Consider the following 10,259-nt stretch of genomic DNA (forward strand, 5'->3'; position numbering starts at 1 on the left):
ACCCCTCTACTCATGAGTTGTTACCTACTGCCCTTTAAGAAAGCGGAGCAAAGACCAGCATCTCTGGCTATCTGATGAAGTCAATAGCATCTGGGAGGCCAAGAACAAGACTTATTTTGGAAAATAAGCTTTTAGAGGTTTTTGTGACCCTGGCTACTTCTCTGAGCAGACTAATGTTAATATGTGATATATATAGTCACTTTAAAGCCCCACCTTGAATAGCCTCAGCATTTAAATTTATGTTAGCTTTAAGAGGGGTATCCCCCCCCCCACCCTCCATCCTATGAAGCTGTATGAAATCATGCAGGAGGTTGCACAGGTCAAATGGTAGTCTGAGATAAACCTTTGCCAATTACTGGTATCCTTAAGCTTCTACCAGCAGCTAAGCCCAGTGCAGATCATGGGTTCTTCAGAACAGGGAGCGGCTTTGATGTTCTAAGTTGGTATGGTTACTTTTCCTTGAGAGTTCAAAGTGTTTCTGTTACCTAGTCTGAGTCTCACTACTCATTTGCCAGATGCAAAGGGATGCTGGCAGTGATTCCATTAGCACACTGGGAGCCAAGAGCAGGTTAACATATCTGCTACTACAAGTCCTGAAAAAGAAGGAGAACCTTAGGCCCCAGCCCTGAGTCACTGCTAGAAACTTTACTTGCAAGAAGCAACCCCAAGTAGATCTGGCAAGTGATTAAGAATTTGAGGACTGGATTTTAACATCTCTCATTTTTTAAGTGTCTGCCAGTGTTCATTGATCAATGATCAGCATTCTTTTGTTCAGACAAGTAAGAAAGTATTATTTGGCTCTTTTGTTCTTAGTTAGCTTTATGTCTCTGGCAAGGAATTTGTCATTTCTCTTAAACAGGCTTCTCTGACCTCTTCTGGGCATAAGTTAGGTTTACTAACCTAGCATTTACATACTGCCAGAACTCAGCTCTGGTGTAACAGCACAAATATTGTATTGAAAATATCAGCTTAGAGATTTGGGTTCCCCACTAGATCATGGGGACCATGATGGGAACCAAAGAGAACTCTGTGTTGTCTCTCCAGAACCTTGCACAGTATCTAAAACAGTGTATCCCCTCAAGGACTGCTGGATTGGGTCAGATGTGTTTCCCTATCAGGGCGTCGGTGTCAGAATGGAGGCTCACAGGAGACACAGTGGTGGTTGCTCTTGATGACTGGCTGCCATTGATACATGTCTGGCCTAAAACCCTCTTACTCAGTGTCATCAACTAGAAAATGAGATGGTTTAAATAGATGATCTGTTACCTGTTATCATAAGATACCAGAGTCTTTGCTGAGCACCTAGTATGTGTTTAACTCTATGCCAGGTACTGAGCAAGAAGTGGACAGTGAAGACACCATCTGTGCCCTAGGGAAGCAGAAAGTCTTATCTCAAGACGAAACCAGACTGATCCCCACAACTCAACTGTACCAAAACTCACTGGCATCAGTTAAGTGGCAAACTGTGTTCTACAGAAGACAAAGCCTGAGAGAATAAAATGGAAACAAAACCAAATGAGCTCTGCGTTCAACCAACAATCAGTAGTAATACCAGCTGGGATTCGTTCAAAGCTTTGAGGCCCGGCACGTGGGCAAGATGAATTACAGTATGTATACTTTTTGTCCTTATGTTTTATTTGAGAGAGGAAGCACAGGTAAGGGGAGAGAGAGAAGGAGAAGCAGACTCCTCATTTGACAGGGAGCCTTATGTGGTGCTCAATCCCAGGACCCCAGAATCATGACCTGAGCCAAAGTCAGACACCTAACTGGCTGAGCCACACAGGCATCCCTATGATTTCCTCACGTTACAAAAACAAAGGCACAGAAGTTTAAAGTCATAATGTGAGTGAGTGGGAGTAATTAGGGCACCAGAAGTGGAGATGAGTTATCAAGGCAGCAACCCTTCCATTAAAAACTAGACTCTTGGTCTAGTGCTCTCTGTAATTAAATGGTTTGCTTATGTTTGCTTTTGTTATTTCTGTTTGCTTTCTTTCCCCAAATATGTCATGGACTAGGGAGTTTAGAAGAAGGGGAGAGAGAAAAAGAGAGAGCTTGCTTCTCCTAAAGATGGAGGATCCACAGTCCTTTTACCTGCCTGGGTTCATTGTGACTTTATCTGCAACTCCTGCCTGTGGGGCTACCTATCCTGTATCGTCTTTCCTCCCATAATGACAGTTTGAATCTTTCAGGTTAATAGCATGAATATTAAGGAGTCCAATGGGATTCTTTAGAAGCAGAGGAAATTGGGATCAGGTTAAAAATCCAATTTTAATAAACTTTCCAAGTCCTGATTTAGATGGTGCACTAATGGCTCTCACTGCTGAATCACCTGAAAAGTCAGATGCATTTTTAAAAGGTCCTTGTTGTAGGGGAAGCTTGATGTGTATTGCCTAATTGTACATTGTGCATCCCTGTCTTTATAGAAAAGACTGTGTAAAACTGAGAAGAGATATGAGAAGAGATATGTAATGCCACCATCCAGAGAGCTGGCTGGGCAGGAGTGGGGGGCGGGCATTGGGTTTCAATGATGATTTTCGCTCATTTGACCAAAACAAAGAGAGCATGATTACACTGTGTGAAAATGGTATCCTCAAATAACTCCTGCTAATTTGATTGTGCTCAGGTCTAGAATTTTTTCCATTTCTTTTGATTTGCTAATTAGCTAGAGCAGCCTGCTTGGGAGAGAGAGAATGAGGGTCATATCCAGAAAACATGTAGGATCAAGGTTTCTTCTGACTCAGCTCACCCATCGCATGCCTCCCCCACCAGCTTGTCTAACTTCCAACTTTACTATCATCCTTAAAAACAATCCACCCAGGACACCTGGGTGGCTCAGTTATTTAGGCAGCTGCCTTTGGCTCAGGTCATGCTTTTGGGGTCCTGGATTGAACCCCATATAGGGCTCCCTGCTTAGCAGAGAGCCTGCTTCTCTTTCTCCCTCTGCGTGCCACTCTGCTTACTTGTGCTCTATTTCTCTGTCAAATAAATAAATAAAATCTTAAAAACAAAACACAAAACAAAACAAACAAACCAACCAACCAAAAAAACAAACAAACAAAAAAATCCACCCATCCAGATTGAGAGATTATTTGATGCCTTTTTCTGAAAACAGGATGTTTATCCCTTTCGTGACCCCAGATTTGTTCTCTACCTGTGTGGTTGCAGGGTTGAGTTATAACTTTGGCCTTTGTGGGACCTAGCCTTCAAAATTAACTAATAAATTAAAAATTAAGTTCCATGACCACATTTGTGTAAAGATGAATATATTATTCTTATCTATTTCCATATTTGTTGAGGCCTGGAAGATCTAAAAGAAATAAAAACATTTTTGGAGACTCTGAAAGTACCCTGGTATCCTGTGACTTCTAAGGAAGAAATCATTGGCTCTGTGCAGATGGTGACATTGTACTAATGTATGAGTGAATGCCTAATTGATTCAGGTAAAGTAAGCATGATAAACGCAATTTCCCACACATTCCTTACAGTCCATTTGTTGTGTTCGATAAACAACCCTAGGCAACATATTGCTTTTACTTCTGGTCCCGTGTCAAATTTTGCCCCAAATCACACATATCAGTGCAAAGATTACAATATTGCAGGCCTGAAGTGGCCCCCTTGTTCAAATTATTAGGCCCTGCTGAGTGCCGGGATGCCTTCAGGGAGGTGGGAAATTGTGGCATGCCTTTTGATTTTAGGTTTGCTGAGACCAAAACTGACCGAAGTTTTGATGAGCAGGTCTTGCTGAGTTTCTTTTTTAGGCCTTATTTAAGGATGCTGGAAAGTTCAACTCTCCAAAAAAAGAAAAGATGATAATGATAATAATAATAATAATAATAGTAATAGTAATAGTAATAAAGATATTTTCCTTTCTCTCCAGCCCCATCAGATGAGCGGAGACCTTTACTGGTTGCTGACAATGTCCATCAGGTATCACAGCCCTGTAGTAGGTATATTTATGGATAGGAATAAAATTTAATACCTTACATAAAGGTGCTCACAGATACGCATGAACAAAAAAATTACAGTTCAGTCAACAATCCTCATGAGCTCCCGGTTCTCTGAACACTAGGAAGATCCAAGGAGCATTTGGACTGTGACTATCAAACTCCAACATCCTCTCTGCTCTCAACTTCAAGCAGCACACCCTTCTAGTAGCTCTGGGAGTACCTCCTGAAGTTCTCCAGGGTGGCCCTATTGTCCCTGAAAACTGACAGCATTGCATTCTCTTTTCTAAGCTTTGTTTTGATTGCAGATTGAAAACAAAGCCAAAGCAAGCATCTCTTGAAAGATACTAGAGTTCTCTTTCCTCAGGTTTTTGGAATACTGTTCCTATGAAAAGGTTTACAGTGATACTCAAAAGAACTAGCCATATATATATAAAAAATTAATTTAAGAGTTAGATTGCCTGACCTTTGAAGCATGCTAAGAAATACGAACACCATAATGGGGGGATCCCCCCCCCATTATGGTGTTCGTATTTCTTAGCATGCTTCAAAGGTCAGGCAATCTAACTCTTAAATTAATTTTTTTTTTCTTTTTTCTTTTTTTTGCTTTTTTAAATGACCAAGTGAGCATATCTCAATCTATTTGTAGCAATATTTGTGAACTACTGTAAAATTGGCTAACTTGTATACTTAGGAAAATTCATCAAACAGTATGGGAAATAAGAAAGAGGTATGTATAGGTAAATAAAAATCACGTCATTTATTGATTAGCTTTATGCTGGGTGATTTGAATGCATTCTCTCTTACCTCCATTCTTCACATGAATGCAGAGAAGTTAAATAATTTTCTGAGGGTCACCAAGTTAGCAGTGCTATATTTAGAACCAGGTCAAAATCAAGTCCTTCTATGCTTTTTTTCTGTCTCATGATATAATTTTCTCTTTCCTCTTTTAACTGCATGTGTTCACTTTATACAACTGGAAAGAAGTCTCCAGTGTATTTTATATTTTATCTCCCAATGAGGGAGCAGAGGTCTGGGTTCCTCTTTGTGCCTTCAAAATGTACTCAAATTCTAGAAATTTAACTCTCCATAATGTGTTTAAATCCAATATTCATAATATTGTTATAATTGCATTTTGTAAACTAATTGACAAAATGAAAAGCCAAGCTTACAAAGCTCAATCAATTCTCGGTATAATCGTTTTTTCTCTCCCCGCCTACTATCAGCCCTTAAAAATAAAAGCTGCTAGGAAGATGCAGCTCCTGGCAAACTTTATCTCACCTTGGGGCCCTTGATTTCACGCAGTGCCTCCGATCTCAGCGCTGATGTCCCTGCTCACTCATCCCTGTGTCACCAAGTTCTTTAGCTCTTATTCTCTTCCAGCCCTGGAGATCAGAAGTGAGCTGGACACAGTCGTCACGTGGTTGGAAATCAGAAAGGTGTCAGCGTATCCTGCGGTGGCCGCAATGCCCTTCTGAGCTCTCGTTCCTTATGTACCCTTGGCCTGCCTTTATGGATTCACCTCTTTCTGGAAGTTGCTGCGTTTGGCAGGAATATTCTGCCTGCCTAGGGAGACAGATGGACTAAGTTACTGGCAAACTTGGGGAGAGAAACTGTAGATGCTTCATCAGCTCTGCCCTTTCTCTTGGGAGCAGGGTGCTTGCAGGGAGCTCCAACCTGTGAGGCTTCCCTGCTCCTTCGGGGTCCTCACTGTGAGCGGGAGGTCTGGACTGGGGTGGGGGTGTCTCTTTCTCCCTGGGGAAGTGCACCCCATTCTGGGGTTGAGCCAGCAGAGCTTCATGGCTCTCACACCATTACGTTGTCCAACCTAGTTTCTATCCGTGAGACCGGACTTTACTCATCTCTCATCTGTCTTAGTCTTTGTAACAGGGGCAGGGGAGAGGGAAGGCATTTTTAAGGCCAATTTAAAACCCCAAAACTGATTAACTCTCTTGATCCTTTTCTTTCTTGGCTGTCAATTCATGGACCCCTTGCCAACAATCAGAGCTCATTATGTCCTGTCCTATTCTCTAATGGTTACCATGGCCATGGTCTTTTCCTGGGGTGGTTGTAAATCTATTGTGTTCATAGTCTGTCTTTCTGCCCTATTCAGGCTTAGAGAAAGAACCCGACATGAACTCCCCCAGAATTCAGTAGATAACACAAACCCCAGGAGGGCAGGTAATGGAATCAGATTGCTGGGGTGCTGCAGTATTAGCTCTGCAGAAATTGCGGATTTCACCCGAGTTTCTTAGCCTCCGTTTCTTTCTGTGTAAAAGGGGGGAGGGGAATAATGACACCCTTCTCTTGTTACCTGCAAAGCACCAGGCACATATTGGACACTGAAGGTACATATGCTGTTATTATAAAAGGGAATTAAATCAGGGGCACCTGAATGGCTCAGTCAGTTATACCCAGGGTCCTGGGATCCAGCTGTGCATTAGGCTTCCTGCACAGTGGGGAGCCTCCTTTTCCCTCTCCCTTTGCCTGCCCCTCGGCCTACTTGTGCTAGTTCTCTCTATCTCTCTCTCTGTCAAATAAATTTTTAGAAAAAAATCTTATAAAAGATGAATTAAATCAGATGGTCCTTGTTTTCTTAGCAAGAAATAATACAACAAAACCCATCTACTTTACTAATAAGAACCTGAATGACCTCTGGATTACAGGCCCTTTAAGAAAACAGTTCTTGTGAACAGACAACATCAGCCTAGAAGTCACTGTTGCTTGAAAAAAAATCACAGATGAGAAAAGAAAGCAAGTTCTGAAGAGCAAAGCTTTGGGTTCAGACAAAGCTGAGTATGATTATTTGGGATTCCAATCCATTTGCATATCTGCTCTGAACTCATTTCTTCCTTTAGAAAACAAGCAAATGTGTGGCCTGGGTGGCTCAGTCAGTTAAGTGTCTGACTCTTGGTTTCAACTCAGGTCATGATCTCAAGGTTCAGGGATCCAGCCAGACCTGGGCTCTGCACTCAGTTGGGAAATCTGCTTAAGGATACTCTCTCTTCCTCTACAACCCCCACCTCCACTCGTGCTCATTCAAACTCTCTCTCTCTCTTAAATAAATAAATCTTTAAAAAAAAATAAAACAAACAAATACAATGGTAATTCTGCAGAATGCAGTACTTTGAGATTTAGGTAAGATGACTTAGCTACTATGTGGCACATAGCAAATATATATTGAGTGGCTGAATACAGAAAATATTAATTCTGTGCCTGATTTTATTTATTTTTAAGAAGATTTTATTTATTTTGAGAGGGAGAGAGAGAGTACGAGCAAGCATGAACAGGGGTGAGGAAGGACATAGAGAGAGGCAGATATCCCGCCAAGCAGGGAGCCTGACACAGGGCTCAATCCCTGGGCCCTGGGATCATGACCTGAGCCTACAGCAGACCCTTAGCCAACTGAACCACCCAGGCACCCTCCATGCCTGATTTTAAATAGTGCCATTAACCAGAGTGTTGATATTGCCTGAGCTGACTTACATTCACCTGAAAAGCGATTGACACTGAATGGGCACAATAGAGCAAGAGGAAGAGGGCCGGATGGAAAACCAAGCAACTAGCTTCTTTCCTTTGAAATAATGCAGAACAGGAGCTGTTTCTTGTGCAGAACACAGTAGTCTACCTCTTATTTGGCTAGCACTAGTCCCCTCACAGGTGGGACATGCCATTCATGCTGGGACATGTAGGAAATTTTCCATGCTTTTTCTTCCATTATGTACCCACATGAAGGCAGAATAATGACCTCCAAAGACGTCTGTATCCAATACCTAGAAGGTGACTACATTAGTTACCTTGTGTAATGTTATAAGTTGACTGGTGCCCATACCAAAACTCCCAGGACCTCAGAATATGACTGTATTTCGAGTTAGAGACTTTCCGGAGGTAATTAAGTGAAAATAAGGTGATTAGTGTGGGCCCTAATCCAAGGACTGGTGTCTTTATAAGAGAGGAGATTAGGGTGCAGACATGCACAAAGGAATAGCCATATGAAGTCATGTGGAGAAGGAGGGCATCTACAATCTAAGGAGGAATGAACACCCTTAGAGGAATCCCACCTACCATCACCTTGATCTCAGACTTCTGAGTTCCAGAATAATGAGGAAATACATTTCTGCCATTGAAGCTACCCAGTCTGTGGTACCTTGTTAAAGTAGGCCTAGATTAACAGTCTCATAAAGCACTCAGCTTTTCCTTTGTAAAAGAATGTAGAACTCTGGGTCACACTCCTACAAATAAGGACAGTGCCTTCCTAAAGTCCTATTACCTCAAAGCTCTGTTTCTGTTTCTTTTGCATATATGTTACTCTTTATTCCAAAGCTAATTCTTGGTACATTTTTTCAAGACAGTTAAAAAAATTATATTTACCACATGTACTTCAAATAATGCTAATATCTCAATGGAAGTGATAGTAAGTTGTATATTAACTAAATACTACTGTTGGGGTGCCTGGGTGGCTCAGTGGGTTAAAGCCTCTGCCTTTAGCTCAGGTCATGATCCCAGGATCCTGGGATCAAGCCCCACATTGGGCTCTCTGCTCAGCAGGAAGCCTGCTTCCTCCTCTCTCTCTGCCTGCCTCTCTGCCTACTTCTGATCTCTGTCTGTCAAATAAATAAATAAATATATTTAAAAAAATAACTAGATACTGCTGCATAATAAGTTACCCCCAAATTTCCTGTCTTAACACAACACATTTATTATCTCTTAGCGCCTGTGAGTCAGGAATCTAGTCACAGCTGACCTGGGTCCTCTGGCTCAGAGTAGCTCAGATTCTAGGCAAGGGTGTGTGTGTGTGTGTGTATGTGTGTGTGTGTGTGTGTGTGGGCTGTTGTTACCTGAAGGCTCAGTGAGAGAGGATCACTCACTACTTAGCGGTTGGCATGATCTGGCTCTTGCAGGCTGTTGGACTGAGGGCCAGTCCTCCCTGGCCCTCAGGGAGGGACCTCCCTCAATGCCTTGGGTAGATGGCATCTCTGTAGGGATGTTTAAAACATGGCAGTCGGCTTCCTCCTAGTGAACAAGTGAGACAACAAAAGAAGGCACTCAAAATGGAAGGAATTATCTTTCTATAGCCTAACATCAGAAGTGACATCCTGCCACATTTGTCATATTCTATTTGCTGGAAGCAAGTCAGCCCACACTGAAGGGGTTGAAGTCACCAAAAAGCATGAACTCCAGGAAGCAGAGATCATGGAGGCTAGTTTGGAAGCATGGAATTCAGTTCATCCATGAGCAGGAAATGATGTTAGGGTCATGATAGATACATGACTGACAATAATAGTCAGATTCTGTCCATAATAAAATAATCCAATTCTATAAATGTAAAATGTGAAAAGAAAAAAAATATTTAGGTCAATGAAAAACAATGTGTTATTTTTCAAGATCCTGAGAATATCACCTTTAAGTCGTGTTTGATGACATTTTTCCCCTAACTTCCACATGATCGTCCCCTAACTTCCACATGACCTTTCTAATAAAGAAAATAAAAAACACAGAATCAAATTGTGAAGCACTTATCAATCAGTAATCCCTCCCATCATTCAAGAGATGGATACTGCTATGTCCTATGAATGTGTACCAATCTTCAAAATGTTTGATGTGTTCAGAGAAAGAAAATCATTTTTACTTGACCATTAGGGACTTTCCAGCTTCCAGCTAGCTGGTCAGGGAAGGAAAACCTCACAAAGAGGTGGAACTTGGGCTAGAGTCCTAGAATCATGGCTTGGTTTAATCAGAGGAGTTTGAAATGGCAGAATTCTGAGTTTACTGTGAAAGTGAGGAGAGAAGAAGCTTTTGCAGACACAGAGTGAGACATGAGAGAGGACCATGCTACTTTTATATTTCCACCTCTCCCTATCCGGGGGTTAAGCTACATTTTAAAGTATACTTTTTACTTGTTTTATCAAAAGTAATATTTTCTCATTATAGCTAATTTGGAAAATCACAGAAAATGAGAAAGGAGGAAAAAACAAAACAAGACAATAATTCCACTAGCCACCCAAAGGCAATTCCTGGATTAAGACTTGGTAAATGATAAGGAAAATAAAAAATGAAATTGAAACTGCCAATTTATTGTACTTAGAGTCTCTAAGTTTAACTTTATTAAGCATAACATTTCTTGAACATTTGGATTCCCAGTTTCTTGGAAATAGGTGCAAACAAGGACAAGATGTTTGATTAAAAAAATTAATTATTGTATAATACTTCAGTATTTTTTGGTGAAGGAAAAAAGAATTCTTATTTGATTGTGTGTGGAATTCTGAAAAAGGTCAAGTGACCAGTAACCCAGTTATTATCTGGTTTTGGAGGGGG

The 10,259-nt window shown here is 41.3% G+C and overlaps 1 long non-coding RNA gene across 1 annotated transcript; it reads left to right on the forward strand.

Moving 5' to 3' along the window:
- Positions 1-2,996: 2,996 nt before the first annotated feature.
- On the forward strand, positions 2,997-6,708 carry LOC123390811. The gene is made up of 3 exons (XR_006605424.1): positions 2,997-3,440; positions 3,878-3,927; positions 5,328-6,708. It is a non-coding gene; the product is annotated as an uncharacterized LOC123390811 (long non-coding RNA).
- Positions 6,709-10,259: the final 3,551 nt, after the last annotated feature.

The sequence above is a fragment of the Mustela putorius genome, unplaced genomic scaffold (assembly GCF_011764305.1).
Source record: "Mustela putorius furo isolate JIRA1106 unplaced genomic scaffold, ASM1176430v1.1 tig00000083_pilon_pilon_pilon, whole genome shotgun sequence".
In the NCBI taxonomy this organism is placed as follows: domain Eukaryota; kingdom Metazoa; phylum Chordata; class Mammalia; order Carnivora; family Mustelidae; genus Mustela; species Mustela putorius.